At 53.2% G+C, this 16,639-nt stretch overlaps 1 protein-coding gene across 1 annotated transcript in view; it reads right to left on the bottom strand.

Annotated features, from left to right (window-relative positions):
* The window catches only part of LOC119455741 (protein turtle homolog B-like), a 144,026-nt gene that overhangs the window by 91,801 nt on the left and 35,586 nt on the right, over positions 1-16,639 (bottom strand).

Below are 16,639 nucleotides of genomic sequence, written 5' to 3'. Positions count from 1 at the left end.
CAGTGCACAACGTAAGCGCAGTTGCATGTGAGCGGTACTTTGTAAATGACTCCCGCTTCGCACGCAACATGTCCCCAATTTTTCATGTGCGAAGAGGCAGTTGTTTATAAGATACCGCTCACATGCAACCATGCTTACGTAGGATAAAAGTGCTGGTGCTTGAATCAGTGTCTCGGGGAGCACAGATATACTTTCAGCCTAGTAAATGCCCCAGTCAACTTAGCTGCGCACTGCACGAGATGCGGTTACACACCGTTTTTTGAAAGTACGAAAATCCTCCTCAGAAGCAAGCGCGCAAAGTGATGAGTGAGGTAGGAGAAGCATTTTGCATGGTTGCGGCTGCTGCTACAGCCTGCGTGAGTGAGCCATCTGTGTCTCTATCTCATCACCTAACTCAATTTCTAACTTATCACCTCTACATAATTCGAGTGGGTCACCTGGTCGGTTCTGATTCGTTGTTAATATCTTTTTCTGCCAGTGTGCATGTAACATCCAGCTGAAACTAGCGGCTATGAGTATAAATCCTTATTCACTAAACTAGGCTGACAGTTTGCACTTTACTTGTGTGTTTTAGCTTCCACTAACTTTGTGTGTCACAGCACAACAAACGATGAAGCTAAACTAGAGCCTTTTTAAGCATTGCTTACCTTACTCACTACTTCATTCCTTGGATGACATATTTTTGGTTCGAACCTGGCAGCCATGAAGAAATTACAGACGAATAAAGAGTGCAAAAAATACTATTGCGTCTGTTATTTCATTGCATGTGTGCATGCATGCCAGTTCCCGATAGGTGGGCTACAGAGGTTCTGACAAATGTCTGCTCATTTTCTGCATCCTGTGACCACAGTCTCGACAGACTTTCTGCAGACATTCTGCATCCTGCGGCTACACAGGCTCTGCAGACTTTCTGCAGAAAGGGTGTACCAATTGCCCGCTGGGAGGTGACAGGAAGTGACAGAAAGTCTGTCACCTGTCTGCACGTATTCTGCATCCCGGGTGACTCAGAGTCTGTAAGATTTCTGCAGCAATACTGCAACTTTTTTTGTAAGGGCAACCAGGAAACTTCTCGCATATACTTCGAGGCAGGCGGTAGCTTCAGGTCATCCCGCACTCCACCTGACGACGAATCGTCTCGCACACTTCGGCTCATACGGCGCCCGGAACGCGGTCAGCACGCACGTCAAGCGTTGGCATGCAACGGTTCCCCAAGGCGACGACGAACGGTGCGCATCCATCGACACACATACCGGCTACCTCGCGCTACCGTTAGCGCGTAACTCGCACCCTTTCTGACGAGCTCGCTAAAAAACTCATCGCGTATTTCACTCTTTCCCGCGCTCAACCTTCCTGGAGGAAAAGTTTTCAGGCACGAGGTTCGGCGAGCCGTTTCTCCGCTCCGGTCGTCGTCCCGTTTGCTTTCTTTCTTTCTTACTTTCTCGTTGCTTTTGTTTTTTCTCTAACCACTCTCGAGCAACAGTGCAGAACAGAGCCGTAAAGCTGCGGGTGAGTGATGGCGAATTTACGGTTTTAGGCGGGAAGCGCGAAATGCTTGCAGTTAGCTTCGCCAGCTAGCGCTCGGAGAAGAAGTGTGACGCGCGAAGTGGACCTGCGCAATAGCAGAGCATCGGCGAGACGGCCGCCACGCTAGTCTGCCCGCGCTAAGCGGCCACAAACTGGCCAGAAGCCACGCGCCAGAGAAAATCGTCCAGCGCAGAAGATGTGCGTGTAACGCTTCGCACGCGCGCATAGTAAGGCAACAGTAGCACGCGAAGCGTCGTTCTTATAAACGCACCGATTGGTATAACCACATTAGACGACGCGTAACCGCACCCAGCCTTTTTCCACGCGCTAACGTAACACCACGTCTTTGGCGTCACTATACTTTCGGTGGCCACTCTATTTCCTTTGATATGTTGACTTAATGTATATTCGAGTGGCCGTTTAGGGAGCAGCACCCTGGCAGTGCTATACACAGTTGGCCCAAGGCAGCAGCTTTTGTGACGCGTGTATAATAGAGCCCGATCATCCTCATCTACGAAATGCATAATTGAATACTGTCCTGTATACAAACGTGAAGCATTGCCGCAGCGCTCTGGAAGGACCAGTCGATTACACCTTGAGTGAACACAGCTTTATGGACAAGCTGCCTCTGCAGCGCGCAACGAAAGGCCGGACGACGTGACATCGCAGCAAAGCGCGAAACAGAAAAGCAAGCGCATAATACGCGGTCTCTAACTCTAGCAGCACGCACAAATTTCAACACTAAAATGCCGCTTAAAGAGGCGGCAAATCTGCTCAGCTTGTACTAACCTGTGTACGCTTTCGTCAACAATGCTCTCTATAATTTATTTTTCTTTAAATAAAGTTTATTTCCCTCTTACAGACATACGCTACGGCAGCCCCATGCAGCTGGTAACAGTTTGCGGGACAGTTTGCGGGGAAAAAACACGAACGTACGCCCTCGGGCACTTAACGCAAGCTACAAGGCCGTAAACATCCAGAATTTATGCGCAGACGGGTCGCCGCGCACATCGCGACACTGCACGAAAGCCAGACGGCGGCATGCAGGGCAACATTACACGAGCAACGCGAGACATCTCTTTCATTTGTTCACGTTTCTCGTTCGGCTGCGGCAGAAGATGGGGCGGAGCGAGGAAGGCACGACTCTTTACGAGATGCAGAAACAAAAACACAAGCCCGCGTGATGTAAGAGATGTGGACACTTTTTTTTGCAAGACCCACGCGCACGTCCCAGCATGGCACGAGCGAGAAGGGGGCCGCCGGCGAGGAATTGCGAATGCAACCCGTATTCCTCCTACGCGTTGTCGCTGACGCGCGGATGGTGATGGCCGCCGGAATGCATATTCGGTGCCGGTGCTGCCACTCGTCGCGACGACAGCAGGTTGCGTATGCGTCGTCGCCGTCGTTGCTACCGCGACACCGACACGTTGACAAAGTGCAGGGGCGCGGGAGGGCGAAGAGACGAGACTGCGCGAAGCGAGGGAAGGGAGACGGTGGAGGAACGCGTCGTGTTTGTACGCTCCGCGCATGCTTTCGTTTCATGCATCTTCTTGTATTTTCTTTCCACGCCGGGAGGTGCACGCGGCGGGCGCGGTTAAATTACGAGGCGTCGCAAGGCTCGCGACGCGGCACCGGAGAGTGAGCCATCTGCTGTGCGGCGGCGAGGTGGGGTGAGATGTAAGCGTCGCACCGTGGCCATGTCGCGTATATGTATACCCGGTCTTGCCGTAACCGTGCAGCGTCTGCGTAAGCCGGAGCTCGCGTCAGCTAATCGGGGGCTGAGTCTCAAAACGCTAGTCGCTCGTAAGAGCGGTCCGCTTATATACCATCGTGATTGGCTACTCACGATGGTTTGGCCCACCACGACTCGCTAGCGCTCGCGTGTTGGCCAATTACGTGCGAAGAGCGCGTCGCGAACTCGGCCGATGATAATGTGGTGCAAGCTGCGTGGCCTCCACCATGCTGCACTGATTTTAAATGCGACAGTGTGTGGTATACGAGGACGTTCCTGTAAGAGACCCGGGATCACGAAGAGGTGGTGTGGGGGCTGCAGCAGAGACGCGGTTGACAGGAACGGGTGCGCGATGTACGGATGGTGCGTGTGGGTTGGAAAGGGGGGGGGGGGGGGGGGGGGGCAGGACGAGCGAAGGGTGGCGAGGTCGCAGGTTGACGCGGCGCCCTGCGGCGACGCATATTACGCCCGGGGGACGTCCCGGACCCGGCTCGCGACGGAGCGCGCGCCACCTAACTCAGTGCGGCGAATTTGCGCCCAAGGGGTCCGTCCTTCGCGATGTACCGCTGCCTGTCATCGAGCGGTCGCCCCTGTAAAAGCAGCCATCATTTTCTCGGAGACATCTCCTCCTTTCTGTATACTCTGCAGTTCCCGCTACGGGTCACTAAGCGGCTTCGCAAACGCTGACGTCTCTACTACGTGGCTCACCTATAGAAGCAAGACGCAAAACACGCATGTGTCAAAACGCTTCGCGCGACGTTCCAAAACAAGCAGGGCGCAAAGTGCCCACATCACGTTGAAATGGGCGCGGGGGGTCGATGACCACGCTCAGGGCATTACCAGCTCGGCACGACGACGATGCCCATCAAGCGCCATAGCTCGAGCGAGTGGCACGGTCAGTGCGTAGACAATATCGAACGCAGCAGGTGGACAACGCGACAGCGACAGCCGGCGCTGTCGCAAGAGCGCCACAGCTCGAACTAGAGGAACGCTAGAGGAAAGAAACAAAAATAGTAGCAAGATGCAGAAAGTCTTCATCGCAGTGTCAGTTACCACGCGTCTCGCTCGTTGTTATCACAGATGTCAAAGAATGGACAGTCCTTCGCGAAATTTCATAAGCGGCTGTGTCGCTTACGCGCAGCTGGGCGCTAGGAGCTTCCGAGGCCAGCGACCCCCGCGTGGAGGATATTTTCGCGGATGTTTGTGATTCCTAGGCATGCCTGGAGTAGGGAGTGCGAGCTCAAGTCCAACGCGCTTCCAATATATCAGCTCGCGCGACGCGCACGCTCGAACGAGTGCGCCCAGAAGTTAAAATTGTTCATGGATATTCGGAAGCTGCGCTTCGATAAGAGAAGGCCGCATTTTAAACGACCCGTCAAAAGGTCGCGTGGTGGCGTGCCATCTTCGCCTGGGTGACGAACGATTCTAGGTATTCGGGCGACAGGATACTTTTCGGGACATGCGCGCGGCGATACGCGTGAGATCCCGTCGAGGAGGAAGGAACGTCGAAGGAAGGGACGATGCGTACATCGCGTATATATGCAAACATATTCGTCAGGCTAGCATGTAGTATATACTACGTGCCGGCGGGGGGAAAAAAATCGCCGCGATATGCGAGCTTCTGGGCGGCTCCTCGCAGAAAAACACGCACACGGGGTTGTGCAACGCCCAGGGCTTTGGTGGCACACCTTCTCGGAAAAGCGTGCCGGCCATGGAGGGTATGCTGCTGCAAGCAGAGCGCGCGCGGCCGGGAGCGGCGGAAGGCAGGCAACCCGGAATCGCATTCCGCCCGCCCATGTTTCCGCCAGGCTCGGTTAAAAAGCAGCGATCCCGCCGCTGACGCCTCTCCTTCGCGGACATGCCGCGCATGCAGGCCGCTCTCTTTTCGTCCTGGCTACTTTAATTTGCATCGTACTTACGGTAAGGCCACTGTGATCGTCCCGGCGCACATTGCACGCCATCACGGGACACTCGCATAATACATGCATGCTAGTCCTGGTTGTGCCCAGGCCATCCCAGTTAACTGGCCGCACGGACAAAACGCACCTGCGTCCAAGACGTATAAATCATATACAGCCGTGAACAAGGTGAGGGGGGACATCCAATTCGTTTTTAAGCAACGACGGTTTCGTGACGTGCACGTTCATCTGAATTGCATCATAGCGAGCGTACAAATTCTTACTAGATCTGCCGAGACTGTATAGACGTACACTGTTTTAGTATAAATAAAGAGAGAGAGAGAGAGAAATTTTCCCGCTACCACTAGATTACAAGCCTCGCCTATACGAAGGCCGCAATAAATGCTGCACGTGTGGAAACAGTAGACCAACTTGACAACGGGGCTTACATCTTTAGCTCCGAGTTGTAGCGGGGTTTTAAGCGAGTAGGAGTTTCTTGCTCTCTTTCTTTCTTCTTGCCGCTGTTCTTCCAGCCCGACGAACGTTCCTTGGTCCTAAGCGAGGTCGGGGTGACATAACATGCACGTGTCCGGAAAAGAAAATGCGCTCTCAGCAAACAACGAAGTCCGTACAATGAGCATTGGAAAACAGAAAAAAAAAAAAAAAAAGGCAGAGCGCAGAATCAGCGCGTAATCTTGAGAGAAAAAGAATTTAAAAAAAAAAAAAAAACAGAATGCCACTCTTGGGTTTCAAACTGCGCAGGAGAAAAACGAGCCGAGCAAACCAAGAAATCACCGCGTAAAAAAGCAAGCTGCCCGAAGGAGAGACGGGGCCGACAAAGGGGGTGTTCCTGCCCCCTCTCCTCCTCCCCCCTAACCTCTTTCACCGATCGCGAGAGGGGTCTGCCAAGAAGAAGAAAGCCGCCCCGATTCCTCTAAAATGCCGGCACAAAGCGGCCCGCCGCTGAGCACGTCTCTTCCGGGACCCAGGACGAATACAGTGACACTCGGCTGCTTCTTTACCGTTTCCCCTGCTTTTTTCTTTTCTTTAGTTTCTTACTTCTCCAGGACACTCGCGAAGAAAGCTTCGAGCTCCAGACCCGTCCCTTTATGGAAGCGGAATACAAACACGGACAGAAAGCAATAGCAAAGAAGAAAAGAAAGAGGCCTTAGGTAACGGATCGCTCTCGGGGGTTCCGATATACTAAGGTAGGGGAAAGATTCGGGAAAGAAGGTCCAGCACACCGGAGGCAACGAACGACAGGGTAGTGAGTGAGTGAGCGACCTGCGCGCGGACACCGACATATGCGCGAGCACGCGCGGTACGAGGGGAGTTGTTCGAACCCCAACATAAGGCGGGGACGAGGAAAAGAAGGGTCCGCGGGGGAAGTTCCTTTCCTCTTCCCCATACGTTTCGCCCCGATCCTTTATAATGCGAAGGAACGACGGCCTTGAGCCTCACCTTCGCTCTGGCGAGTGTGTCTACACTTTTTTTGTTCGTTACTTCCCCCCGTCTCTGCAGGAGACTCTTGGAGCCGTAACCCCGGGTTCGAAGGACACGCGGAGGGCAGACATATGGAAGGGCGCAGCTTCCACCTGGCCCGTGGTCAACACCCCATATACTGCTTTCTTCCCATCCCCTTCCCCCCCCTCTTGTTCCTACACATAATCGCCTGTTCGCGTGCGACTCTATACAAGGGTAGCGTAGGTCATGGGGACCCCACTCATCTCATGGCAGAACGCCGTTACTATATATTGCAGTAGAACTTGACACGGTAACATCTGCAGCATCTCATTAAAGCATGTTTCTCTCTCTCTCTCTCTCTTGACACAGTATACGGCTACCGGTGATATAGAAGGATTTACAATGTAATGGACCGCGGAAATGTGAGAGTAAACCTGCCTCGTTCCAATAAGAATTATAGGTGCCCCCACCAGATGTCGCGTTTTCCCTCGTGTTCCCGCTATCGAGCCCTGAAGCAGTGACTGCTATCGAGCCCTCTACGGCTGTGTCTTACAACGTACGTATCTCCGTGCGGGAAGGAGTTTTAGAAATAACGAAACTAAAGTTTGCAGACGCTTTCGGTCCAGCCTACAATAGGCCAGGCCGAATTTAGGTTCTGCGCTAGCGCAGTGCCGCCGGTGCTATCACATGTATACGGTAAGGTCCCTTTAGCTACACGCAAGCCGCTCGCATCCGTTGCCTACGAAACTCTGTAATAAAGGCCTATTCCGGCTATAGGTTCCTAGAGATCCAGCAGAGATTGTCACGTGCGCTGCACATGAGAGTCCTCCGCACCCCCGTGGTCAGGTACCTCGAAGTGACATTCCTGAAGTGCCGCCCGTTTGCGTGCCCGGGAGCGACGGGAATAGATGGCGGAAGTTGAAAAGACCCGACAAAGTCGTTTAAACCTGGCAGCCTTGTTCTTCTATCGCGTTCGGGACGTAAGTGCCCGCGCACAAAGGGCAGCCGCCGATTCTTACGCACCAGGACGACCCGGGCCAAGACAAACGGACCTCCTCTCCGTCGGGGTTTCTTCCATGACAAAAACATCTCCACGGTCGGTATACCGCCAGGTAAGGCGCGTACGAAGAAAAGCCTCAACCGAGCTAAACTTTAACCGAGGCACGCTAGAAGCGCCACCGTAATTTCGAATCGGCTCCCCGTGTCAGCATCCCTAATTTTGGCTGCGATTGGCTTCGTCTACGAGTGTAGGTCGGCTGCAGAGGTTGCTGAAAAAGCAACACGAGTGGTCAACGAAACAAGTCTTCTATATGGTGTTGAAAACAGCGAGTTGGTACGGGCATTACGAACAAAGCGCTCTTTCCTTCTTTTCCGATCCCTTGGCCGTTCTTCTGATTCTCATGCCACTCACTATATATCAAGTTCGTAAGACGAAACAAGACAGGAAACGGAAGTGCGTAATGTCCGTGTTGTTTTACAATAACTTCAATTAGCTTACTGCTCACTTCGATTCGTGTCTCGTTAAGTCTACTATTCGTGTTGTTTTGCAGTAGCTCTGTAGCAACTTACTCAGATGTGGAAGGCCTAATACCTCTACATGCTTCATTCGACCACTCCATTTCATCGGATGAGTGATGCATCTTTATTTAAGCATGTATGCCATCATAGATTGCTTCCTGAAATGGCTTGTCATCCATTGACTGCTCTGGTTAGTTTATCTGCCTGATCATTACGCGGTATTCATTTTTATAGCAATAGTCTTTCTGAGAGTTCATGTACCTTACCCCTGCTACACGTCCTTACGGCACTATAGCAAGCAAATAACAATAAACACACAAATTTCTTCTTCAGCTTTCACTGCAGACTGACTCTGCGCTGGCTGCTGCCGAACAAGCGAAGATAAAATTATCTGCATTCTTTCGCTGATGCAAAGGGTGCCTGAAGACCTTTCCTGTGTCGAGAAGACCTCTCGCAAGTAAGCGCACGAAAATATTTTTAATAAAAACAAACGAAGGAACACGAATGATGCCTGGGAGAAATGAAAGCAACTTAAACATCTACACGCGTCATTCCGCCTTCCCTTTCGCCGAACAACATGCCATCTACTCGTAATTTCCGTGAGAAACATCGCCGTGTCTTCCGGGGCCGACTGCATCGCTGTTCAGCACATCACCAGGAGCTCGCACGGGGACAGGGCTCCTGACAAAGCAACAAAATAGATTGAGAGAAAGGAAGCTTAGAATATGCGCGAAGAAACAGTAGTACTGTTTTTCCGTGTTCTCTGGCAAGCTCTCGTGGCCACCCAACCGTTGAAAAATGAAAGAAAAGAACGGGGGGAGGAGGCTGTCGCAAATGTGCAGAAGGCCGCGAAGGGCACACGCTATACCTGTCCTGGGCACTCGCTGACTCGCGGCGCAGCCGCGCAATGTGGGATTGTTACAAGCGCATATTTTTAAAACAACGACACCGGCCAGCGCGTCAGAAACACGCTTCTCTTTCTCTCTTGACGTACGCCGCCACCTCAGTGCGCGCTTTTCTTTCTTAACTGCAAGACAGCGTCAGCATATATTCTTCAGCGCGTGCAACGTCAGTCCGAGTGAAGCCGAGCACATGTCAAGCCGGGGCCAGTAACCCGCTCTGCGCCGCTGCTCCCTCCAATCGGTGACTCGCGGCAAAGCCGTCGCCTTCCTTTTACAGGCGTGAAAGAGTTCACCGCTTTTTCCGCGCGATCTCTTGTTGTTATTATCCTCGTTCGTTTTCTCACGGTCACTTCTTCAGTACAGTAGCTGAGAAAGCGAGCGAACAATCAACGACGACGTTTCGGCAGCCGCGCCGCTCTCCGTGCTGCCCTGATATCGTTATTTCGGGGGGGTTGATATAGCCGCGAGCATGCGCAGTGACGTTTTCTCCGTTCCCGCAGCTGCCACTGCCGCTATACTGATATAGCTGGAAGGCGCTCGCTCGGATTCGGCGCCGAAGGAATGGACTTGAAACAAAGGAACCAAAAGGCGCTGCTGGCGACGGCATTGTTTGCCATTCTGCCGGAGGAGACAATGCGTCTTCCTCGATTGCTCCGCAAACACGGGGAGAAAGTAGCCCGTGAGCGACAGAGGAAGATAAAAAATATAAAGGGAGCAGCTCGGTGAGCTAAGATCGTCTTCTCAAACGGGCGGCGCGTCCTTTGCGCGAGCACGATGTCGGCGTCTGGGAAGCCAAAGCCGAAGAGCTTCTCCGGGTCGCGAACGGCAGCCTGTGCAATGGTATGGCGGCGAAAGAAACGACGACTCCGAACTGGGCCACGCGAGGCGATCGTGCGTGATCGATGAGAGGCACGCGGAGATCGTGGCGTTATGGGACGTGCGCCCTTGGCGCAGGGTGATTGAAAACTCCCGTGTGTGTAGAGAGGAAGAAATCGAGTGAGCTCACGCGAAGAAGTGGAGGCCGCTACGCGTCGGCTGTTTTCCTCTCTCATATCCTGGCGGTGCAGCAGAAAAAGAATAACGCGTGCTCTCCATGCAAATGCAACTCGAAATTCGAGAAATGCGCGCAGGAAAAAAAAAAAGAACGCTTCGGGCTACGCAGGTAAGGCAAACGAACTGTGCCGTATGCCAGGAAGACGTATGCGCCAGTAAGAGTTCGTCCACCGCAAAACTGGCTAAGAAAAACAAATAATAAGGAAATAAAGTAAGCGGTAGCGGCTAGAGGAAATGAACAAAGAGAGAAAGGAAACCGCTGCAAAGCTCGTAAAGAATCGAAACCTCGTCAGCGGAAACACCCACCGCGCTCATAAAAAAGAATGAGCAGCCTTTTTTTGAAGGAAAGAAAAGGTCCGGCCACCCTGCAGGAAGTCGAAGCGCTCTATGGCACTGCGGCGCATTTTCAACGAGAGAATGCTTAAAGACCGTTGCTAACCGATGGGAAGAAGCAACAATAACACCGAAGACGGTCGAATAGTCACGAACGGTCACAGCGGCGCACCGATTGAAAGGTGCACGACGCGCGGACTTAGTGGAAGCCTTCCTAACTTTTTTTTTTGCCTTTGACGAAAGCGCTATCCAGTATATGGGGCTGAGGGCGTATTTAGGCAGGTGGCAACCGCCAACAGAGTTCCTCTTCGTTTAGTCTTTCTTGCAGAGCGCAGTGGGCGCTTGGTACCGCGGCCGGGTCAGCTAGCTCTCTCGCGGATTAGTAAGCACAGCGCCTCCTCTTCTAAAAGGAAAATGCAAGCGAGACGCGCCGCAAAGTGCGGAGGCGTCAGAAGTGGGCAATAAAACCGCGTTAAGAAGGGCGGATGAGGAGTAATAACGCCCGGCTTTTCTTTTACGCCGCCGCCGACCCTTCTTAAAAGACATTTGACCCTCGCGGGTCTCGAATGAAATTATCAGCTTATCGCGCAATATAGGAGACGCCGAGCGTCGTCGTCTTTCAAGCTTTCACGCTATTTGTCGCCTTCTGCTTTGCCCATTTTGCGTTTCGGCCGCTTCCTTACCTCTGTACGTGTTGACGCTATAGCGCTTCCAGATACAATCCGCGATTCCAGGCGGCCGCACCTTTTAACCTTTCTTTCGCATTACGTTTTCTCTTAAACTTCTGGGCCAATAAACAAACGAAGAAGGGCCAGGTAGGCTCTCAAGCCACAGGAAACGTGCCTACGCGCGACTGTACTTTCTTTGCATCCGACTCTGCAAGAAGCGGTTATATAAAATACGGCCCACCGGCGGACGGTGCTGCGAGGCGCTTCGACTCTTTAAGCCGGTAGACTTGAAGCGTCCAGAAACCAGCCGGTCACCTTGACGGCACTCTTCTCTCCTTGCGCCGGTAAAGTCGTAAAGAAAGCTGAGGCACAACCCGCCCACCACACGACGAAACGAAACCTTTGGCCCACTGTCGATGCTCGTGTATAGAGGTGACGCCCTGCGCAAACCACTCAGCCGCCGACCGAAGAAGTGCAACATTTTTTTTTCTTCCCGCCTTTATTTATCGCCCCGCGGACCGGCCGCAGTCGTGGCGTGTTTGCCTACGGTTCTTCAGAAGTGCTCTCGAGAGGGCGCCACAAGACGACTCTATATATAAACTCTACACGCAGGCAGGACACTCGTCCGCGGAACTGAAGAAATGCGCGTGCATTCGGTGGACTCGTTTGTGGCGATGGCGAGAAGTATAGTCGGCGCCGCCTAAAGACGCGTAGGTCTCCTTTTAAATTCGCATAATTAAAAAATAATAACAATAAACGCGAAGCGCTGTGGGGGTCGCTCCTCTCAAGCAGGAAAAACTCGCGAAGCAATGTTCGAGAACAATGGAGAGAGCTCAAAAGTTCGGCACGTCCTGGCGCGCGCGCGGCTATTAGTCACAGCGGTGGGTCGTCCTCACCCGCCGCCCTTTGTGGTCAGTGCCCTTGCGACCAACAAAAGCGGGATGAAAAAAAAAATCATTCCCTCGTGATCAAACCGAGGCAGTCGACTGAGGTCTTCGAATAAAAGAACGCCAATTTCGCTCCCTTCTTTCTAGTGCGAGCTGGAGCGCGAATCGGGACGGTAGACAGAGAGATAGGCAAAGAAAAACTCGGGATGACGTGACCGTGCGAGCCTCCCAGAGGGGAGGACAAGAGCACACGTGTTTCTTAGGAGTCGGGCAGGCTATCCTGCCTATCTCAAGTATATTCATGCCATTAGTATATATATATATATATATATATATATATATATATATATATATATATATATATATATATTCTAGTTCACTATACCATTGGAAAGCCACGAAGAAAAGAACAGTAATAAGAAGTGACGCGTCTTATATACATAAATACGCCGAGAGAACGAGAGCTCGTCCCAAGACCCGTCAATAATCGCTGCTCTTTCGAGCAGAAGGCAAGCGGAGGACAGAGAAGAAAGAAGACGACACATCCGATACAAGCCACTGATAACGAGTCGAAGACGAAAATTGAAGACAGAGGGAATGCGGAGGCTGGATGGCGGCGGACTGACAGGCGCGCACGAACAGAAGGGCATAAAAACGCATTTAGGGGGTTTTTAAGGGCGAGTTGCGAAAAGCAGGTCGCGCGTATCGAAAAGATGAGGAGAGCTCCGGGAAAATCCGATTGCCAAGACGGATGGAGAGTCGCTGCGGTCGTGAAGCGCTGTGGTTGTCTCTCTCTCTCTCTCCCTCCGTTTCCTCCTCTCCTAATACCTCTACACACAGATTACTGGTAACTCTCTTTTCGCCGGTCTCCTCATTCCTCGAGCTCGCACGATCTTGCTCGAAGCCTTCCAGAAGAGCTATAGGAAGAGGAGGAACAGCAAAAGTGAGGGGGGCGTCGGCCGCCGAAGAGACGCGAGGGATTACGGCCGGCGTCATCGTCTTGGTCGAGCGCGCGAACCCCCAAGACCGAGTCCTCGGCACACACCGAGGATTACACGCCGGATTCACCACGCGTGCGACTAGTCAAGCGTTTCTCTCGAACTCGCTCGCTGCGAGCGCCGCCACGCGAGCAGCGGCGCCTTTTAATGCGCGCCAAGCGGAACGAACCGGGCAGCGTCCTGCTCCTCTCCCTCTTTCGTAGCTCGATGCATGTACCGCGCCCCAAACAAATGCACGAGCCAGAGAAAGGCCATAGCCACAGTCAAAGCCGCTGCAGCCGCCACCACAAAAAGCATCAACGCGTGCCGCGTGCAAAGGACAGTAAGGGCGACCGTTTTCAGGCAGTGCGAGCGTATATATGAGGTCGGCCTGGCGCCCAGAAAGATGTTTTCAGGACCGCACCTTGAGAGCAGCTCTTTTTCTCCCTCTCTCTCTTTCACCCAAACGCTTTTGTTGTGATGCGCGCGTGCGGGTTGCAGCGGACGCGAGAGAACAAAGCGCGAACAGGTCGGGCCGGCGAGCATAAGTCGACAGGCGTGTCCGCGATTCCGGGCTAGGGGTTGGCAGAAATAAATAGCAAAGCGGCACAGTCGTTCTGCTGCGCCACGCCCTCCCAACAGAGCCGGATAGGATGAGGCACGCGAGGGGTCGGTCGCTCTTCCGTCACCGAGGCTCGAGTAGTAGCCGCCGGAAAGATCCTGAAACTCGCAGCGGCGCCCAAAATGACACTCACGCGAACCAACTCCTGTGCCAGGCAGTGTAAGGCAAGGAAGACAGGGTGCAAAGGCACATCGTCACGGTCGATCCGGCATCCAGCAGCACGCGAAAGCATTAGTGTGCAAGTATGCAGTGTAGATGGCATGCGTCTAGCGCTATAGGGTGTGTCTATAACAGAACTTGAGCCTAAGGTTAATCTCGCGCTCGAGATTTCGGGTTTTCGGGACTGATTTGAAACACGCTGTGCCGAAAGGCCGGCCTGTCGTCACGTGCGAAAACAGATCGAGGAGCCTTCTAAAAAGTCAGTCACGCGAAAAACTTAAACTTCAAAGCGCGAACACAGCATGTCCAGAGCTCCGCAGGTGACGACGAGATTGCCGCGAATTCACGAAACAGGAGGACTCCTCGAGCGGAAAATCGCGGCGCATGGTTCGAGTCACTGAAACAGAAAACAAACCCAATGAACGCCCAGCTGGCATCGAAGCTACGCTCTATGCATACAAGCGCGCAGGGCGCGCTTAGATGTAGCTGTCGCAACGTGGATTCAGCAGCGCGGATAAGGAATCCAAGCCTGGTCAGCCAAGGCAGCAGGGCAGCCGAAATACGGACAGCAGAGGCTCACCGAGCCACACCCACGCATACGCATGAGCAAATCGCGTTAGTCACGCTACGGCGTTTCTCTCCTCTCTCTCTCTCTCTCTTCATCTGTGAGCGAGACTAGCTGGACGCGGCCGAGGGCAAAGAAGGCCGGCAGGCACAACGTGCGGACGTCGGACTAGCCTTCGGCGAGTGACCTAACGCTTCTCCGAAGTCGCGGGATATCCCCGAAAGACTTGCGGCCCCGCCCGAGACAGCGACGACGACCCGCGCGCGTGAACAACAATCACGCGGAGATGCAAGCAGCGTTTCTTAAACCCGTCGCCGCGGGGTGGGAAGCCGAGACCCGCGCGACCGACCACCGCGCCGCACAACGGCGTCAACATGATACTGCAACAACAGACTCCTTGCTACCTTCAATAATCCTCTTCCAGGTGAATGCGGCCGTCCAGAGCTTGCTGCTAATCCCCGCTGGAAAAAGAGCCCCCGGTCCGTGACAGTTCGAAAAAAAGGAAATAATAATGGCCGAAGGTGGGCAAGGGTAGGGCGAGGAGGTTGAGCAGATTGAAAGCATCGCGTGCCGATGTGCGCGCTTTGAGCACAAAGTCGCCAATGTGAGCGAGTGCTTGCGCGCCTCGTACGTCTTCTCCAAGGCGTGGCTAGATTAGCCGGACTGCATCTGCTCCTCGAAGGCGTGTTTCGACGTTTCTAAAGAGGGTGGTTCAGCAAAGGAAGAAGAAAGAGGTCGAGAATGACGTAAATGGCCAGGAGTAGCAGCAGCACCGTCTTAGCACTCTCTTAGGATGAACACAGTGCCCGCGAACACAGCCACGGCTGCCAGATGTTATCCGCTGCGATGCACGCGATGTCAGGGATTTGTAAGGAGAGAGGCTTCGAAACGCGTGGCAACGACCGTCTTGCATTGGCCGATACGTCTGCAGACTACTCTTCGTGTGTCAACTTATGTGCCGATGAAGCAGCGTCTGCAACAAAACTAGAGGGGCCAAACCAGAGTCACGTGTGCTTCCCGAGAGAAAGAACAGACTTTTCGCCTTGTATCCGTTCGTCCAAGAATACTGCGACCTAAACGAAAGCACTACCGAGGCTAATGAAAAAGGCGGTTTGTTTTCGTGTTAGGTGCCTTATGTGCGAATCCCAGCTGCGTCGAAAAACAGGGCAGCAGAAAAACGGCGCTTCACTGTTCAGGGGCCTGAGAGCGACGATAAACAAAATCCATTGGCACTCCAATTTCGAGCGCGTACTACACATACGGTAAAACGCGAACGACGAAGCCGCGTCGAGAGACGAGTGCTTCCGCTCCTCCCGCTGTTTGGTTGATGCGATCTCGTCCTTTTTTTTTTTTTTTCCTTTCTTCTCCCCCTTGTTCGCCCTTGAAGAAGCCCTGCCACACCTCGGCAAGAGGAAGAAGAAGAAACGTATAAGAAAGACGGCGAGGCGTCTCCAGCATCAGCAGAACCACTGGCACCGCGCGACAGCTGCAAGGTCGACGGTGGCCAAACACAAACACCCGCCGCGACAGGGGCGACAGGTGGCGGTGCGCTGCCTGGCGGCCCCCACCAGCATCTCCCTCGCTTCTTCCCTGTGGCTGCGGACGCTGCACAAACAGGCGGCCGACGACACGACGCCGCGGGCCACGAGGCAAGCTACGCTTGTACACAATGGAGCGGCAGTGCGCTAGGTTAGCCATGCCCATTCGCGTGAGCCGCAGTTTCGGTTCATTGATATTCATCATCGTTACAGTAATCATCAACTCAACGAGGGAAACGTTTGCGGTCTTGCGGCGGCACGCGAGGTCACGACCAGTCAACACATATCAAAGGCAACAGACACATGCTCAACTCTAGAAGAGTACCGACCATCTAAATACCTTAGTGCAGCTCATTATGGAAGGCACACGGACATTTCTATCCAGCGGCCGTGCGAGTACTACAGTGCTTACGACGGCCTCGGCAAACGCTATCATTCCGCTATCAGTAAAAACAGCCGATCCAGTCCACTGCGAGGTGGAGGCCTTCGCAGTTCATCACTGCACCTGAATTAGCACTTTCGAAGGCGTTTCCCTCCTCCTGACGCGCATTCTGTTATATATATATATATACTAACTAACTGACAATCGATTACGCGTTCTAGACATTACGTGACCTACCCAACTCGACTTCTTAATGTCAACTAAAAACATCTGCCTACGATTGGTACAACCGGTGAGATAAGAGGCTCACTTCAAAAGGTGTACCCGAGTTGCTTGTCCAATCCAGCTGTATACTCGCGCGATCAAAAGCGCAGGACAGCCGCTCCACGCCGACGGATCGAGAACCCAGCCTCGTGT

Source organism: Dermacentor silvarum, chromosome 6, assembly GCF_013339745.2.
Source record: "Dermacentor silvarum isolate Dsil-2018 chromosome 6, BIME_Dsil_1.4, whole genome shotgun sequence".
NCBI lineage: Eukaryota > Metazoa > Arthropoda > Arachnida > Ixodida > Ixodidae > Dermacentor > Dermacentor silvarum.
This window is presented reverse-complemented; position numbering and strand designations above follow the sequence as displayed.